The following is a 4,839-nucleotide window of genomic DNA, read 5'->3' on the forward strand; positions in this document are numbered from 1 at the left end:
TAAGCCCGAGAGCTTAGTGAGTTCCCCCAAAATACCCATACACACGATAATACATATATAATCATAAACAGCATACTATGGGTCCAGTCAACCATCGGGTTGGAATACCCTAGGCCCTCAACCATCCGGTTGGAATGCCAACATATTATGGGTCAAATCATCCTCGGGGTGGAATACCCCAGGCCCACAACCAACAGGTTGGAATGCCCACATACTATGAGTCCAATCATCCTCGGGATGGAATACTCACGGCCCACAACCAACAGGTTGGAATGCCCAGGTCTATTGGCTTTCGCACAAAGCAGATAAACCTCAACCGCCAAACAAACATGTGCACATATAATATATAATCACATAACAGTCTATAGACAAACAAACCGATCTATCGGATCATACCACACAATACCATTCTATCTACCAGGATACCAATCTAACAGATCATACTAGCATAACATATCCAGATGACAATCCAAAGGGCCGGCCTTGGTGCCCTAGACCCTTGAGTATAGTGAGGATAACTCACCTCGCAAGTAGTGCCAAAGTACTAAAAATCTCTGATTGCTATCTCACCGTAAATCCCGAACTATTACACAATAAATACTAAGTCAATACACAAAATAACAGTCTTGACTACAGTCCACACAATCCATCATGTCCTTTCTCTTTATTGGGCCAAGGCCCAATGCCAAATCCAAAATCTTGAAAGTCCTTATGTAAAGCCCATTATTGGCCCAATTTTACCAAATTGGGCCCAACTCCCTAATTGGGCCTAATCCCAAGATCCATTATCAAAATTTGGCCCAAAACATCTTATTCATAAAGTCCAGCAAAGGTCCAAATCCAATTAGTCCATAAACAGCCCAAACCCGAAGCCCAATTGTCAAAGGTCCAACAGAGGACGTACGCGGGGCGTACTCCTCTGGTACGCGGGGCGTACTCGTCCAGATGTTTGACCACCATTGGGGTGGTTGACCCAGTACGTTGGGCGTACGCAGTGGTTTGCCAAAATCTTATTAAGTGCTTAGCTTAAGCACTTAAGCCCAAATTTCAGATCCAATGACCTAACGTGCCTAGGACCCATAAAGTCACGAACTTTATCACTTTGGACGTCCAGAAAGCTCTTAATACTTGGTTTTAATCCATTAAGACCTTCTTACTCCATGCATGGGACACATTCAGCTGTTGGGACCTCATTTTTATCACTCAAAGCCCCTTCAAGAGTCTAGAAGGACAGTTCTTTTCGTCCAAATCACACCATGCACCATCTTGGGACTTTTTGGGACAAGAAATGGTTCTTTAAAGCAAAATGGAAAGATCTACTCATATATGCATAAAGTGTAACATCCTGAGTTCGGGTATGTTAATTTAATTATTTAGTTATTGTTTTATTGAGGAACTCGACGAGTTGATGCCTCAACTCATCGAGTAGAGTCTGATCTATTGGCGCATTTTCGCGAGCGGACTCGACGAGTCGGGACCTGACTCGCCGAGTCGGTGCTGATTAGGAAAACCCTAATCCCCGGGTTTGGGAGCCTATTTAAAGACCTTTATGGCCTTCAATTGCGGCCACCTTATTCCAGAGAAACCCTAGAGAGCTGAGATAGTGAGTTTGAGGGCAAGAGGAGGCTATTTCTTCATCATTTTTTTGTGGTTTTGCTTGAAGGAAGATAAGAGCACAAATCTAGAGTGTGAAGGGGACTAGATCTGAGCTAATCATCTCGTGATATCATCTTTGGAGGTATAAACCTTTCCATTTCGTGTTATATTGATGGACTTATTGATTTTAGGATTTTTACCCTCATTTTATGAAAGATCTAGTGAGTATGAGGTCCTCTTTGGGGTTATGACATCAGATCTGGACCATGAGAGGTCCCTAGAGTCATTACCTTCTAGCTTTTTGCAAGCAAATAAGCAATTGGAGACTAGGTTGCCATTTCTAGTGTTATTTCTCCATCTGAGGCTTGAATTGGGTTGCATGCACGTAAAGGTTGCACCTTTACGTGACTTTTGAGTGTTTAAGGGTTAGATCTATGATTTGGCTAAGCAGATCTGACCTCAGGAGGTTGTATGAGCAAGTCCATGGAGGAAACTCGCCGAGTCCATATGTAGACTCGACGAGTCGGACCGGGTTGCCCCGGGGTCTGACTTCAGTGGTGATCCGGTGAGTTGAGGGGTGACTCAGTGAGTCGAGTGAGGCTTAGAAAGGGAAGAGTCTGTGGGGACGATGGGACTCGCCGAGTCGTCGTATGCACTCGGCGAGTCTGGTCAAAATGGACGGTTGACTTTTAGGGTTTGTCAACAAATGGGCCTTGGGCCTGTAGAGGGGTAGAATGGTCTTTTACCCTTCTAGGGATTTGCATGAGAGAATATCCAAATTGTGAAGAGACATTTATTTAGTGAAATTTATTATTGTGACTAGGTGGAGGCTAGGGCAGTATTCTGATATCGAGATTTTACCGAGATTCCCGAGGTGAGTCTTCTCACTATACTTTACCTAGAGTGGTAATCAGAGCTATGTGACAGTGTATCTTGTATGCTATTTATATGTTGTGATTATATGTGATATGTGATATGCATGATTCAGAGTTTATAGAGTTAGGACCAGTGGGTCCACAGAGTTATGGGACCAAGAGGGTCCCATAGAGATATTCGACCAGAGGGTCATCAGAGTTACAGCCTTGAGTGGCTGATATGTGTTTATGTGGTATTTTGGGGAACTCACTAAGCATTTATGCTTACAAAGTTTTGTGTATGTGTTTCAGGTACCAGTGATGATCGCGGGAAGGCGCCGGCATGATCTGTACACACTCATGGAGCTTTTGTTTATATGATTCTGGGATATGTTTTTCTATGATGACAGTGGATACATTATGTTTATTATTATTTTATGAATGAAAGTATGTGTTAAAATGGTGAAAATTATTCGAAAATTTGGGTGTTACAAGTTGGTATCAGAGCCTTGGTTTGAGGGATTCGGGTGCACCTTCGGGCGTATATGAACTCAAACTGAGGATTTGAGGGATTTTCAAAATAAATTTCACAAAATTTTTCTCAAGAGTAAAAAGTTTTTGAAAGAGCAGAGCAGAGCAGTGTGTACGATCAGCCAGCGCCCGAACGGTGATTTCCCAAAATACCCTTACATTATGAGTTATGAGATATGTTATGATATAATATGCAAGCTAGAGCAGGCTAGGTATTCTTATTAGGACTAGAGTGGCCTGATTTGTGATTCCTTAGCCTAGGGATTTTGCTGCTAGGAGATGCTTGAGAGTGAATAGATAGCAGCGAGGAGCTTATGAGAGATCTGCTAGAGAGTAGACTATGTATAGAGAGAGTAGAGTACCTGGGACTTGGGATCCTAGGAGGAGGACTTGGGGTGAATATTGATGCGGTGTGGACGGTAGTATTGGGCCCGTACTACCGAAGGCACCAGATCAGTGCACAGCCCAAGTAAGAATCCTTAGGGTACCAGGGATCAAGTAGGAATGGGATATCGAGTGTGTGTACACTCGAGCGAGTCTCTGATATCTTGTGTTGTATTTCAGAGAGACGTCATGGTTGGGACACGCCACAGGCCAGGGACTAGCGAGGGGGGTGTGAGCGATGAGGAGCTCCGCCAGATGATTCATGATGAGGTGGCTGCGGCCATCCGCGCTAAGATTCCAGAAATGTTCGGGTCTATCAAGACCACACTGATTGAGACTTTTGATGAGCGGTATGCTGCTCTTACTGATGTTGTTGTTGCTGCAGCCACTGCAGCCGTTGCTGCTGCCAGGCCGCAGGGGGGTGACGCGTTGCTGTACCGGGAGTTCAGCAACACGAAGCCACCAGAGTTTGATGGGAATCAGGATCCGATAGCCGCGATGAGGTGGATCTCTGATATTGAGGGGTGCTTCTACACATGTTCATGTCCGGAGCATCTGAGGGTACGGTTCGCTTTGAACCAGCTTCACTTGGGAGCGAAGGACTGGTGGAAGTTTGTGACAGCACACTTCACTTCTGCAGAGCTCGCTGCGGTGACCTGGGAGAGGTTCACCACTATGTTTCGAGATGAGTACGTTCCCCCGGTGGAAAGGGAACGTTTGGCCCAGGAGTTTCTGACCCTCAAGCAGGGTACCGAGTCTGTTACAGTGATCACCATGATGTTTCATGAGAGGGCGATGTTCTGCCCTGAGCACGTGTCTTCCGAGCAGGCACGCATGAGCAGATATTTGAGTATTTCGAGGAGAGATATCTGCGAGTTTGTGGCGAACTCGACATACCGGACATTTGCCGAGCTTCAGGCAAATTCCCGGAAGAGAGAGATTGAGCTAGAGACTCAGGCCAGGGAGGAGGCGGAGTCTCAAGGGAGGGATCGGCGACCGGCACAGTCCCAGCCGGCTGCCAAGCGGGCTAAGCCCGCCGATTCGAGATTAGGGAACCAGAAGGGCCGCACTTGTGGCAAGTGTGACAAGAGTCATGAGGGGGTATGCAGAGCAGGGTCTTGCTACAAGTGTGGCAAGGAACGGCACATGGCTAAGGATTGCCCCAAGGGGTTTGCAGTTTGTTTTCACTGCAACCAGACCGGAAACCGGAAGGCCGAGTGTCCGCAGTTACGAGGGTCAGCTCAGGGAGCTTCTCAGAGATCTGTCCCTGCTGCTGTTCGAGCAACGGAGAGTCGGCCGGTGAAGGCCGAGGCGTCGAAGGCTCGCGGGAGAGCCTTCCAGTTGACAGCGGAGGAGGTCCGCGCAGCACCCGATGTTGTGGCTGGTATGTATTCTTTCATCTGTTTATTTTGAGTTTGTGGTGTTATGCTTATATTGTGATATGCATAGGTGCATTTCTTGTGTGTTCTGTACC

The sequence above is a fragment of the Lactuca virosa genome, chromosome 5, assembly GCF_052849685.1.
Source record: "Lactuca virosa cultivar CGN04683 chromosome 5, Lactuca_virosa_CGN04683_v6, whole genome shotgun sequence".
Classification (NCBI taxonomy): domain Eukaryota; kingdom Viridiplantae; phylum Streptophyta; class Magnoliopsida; order Asterales; family Asteraceae; genus Lactuca; species Lactuca virosa.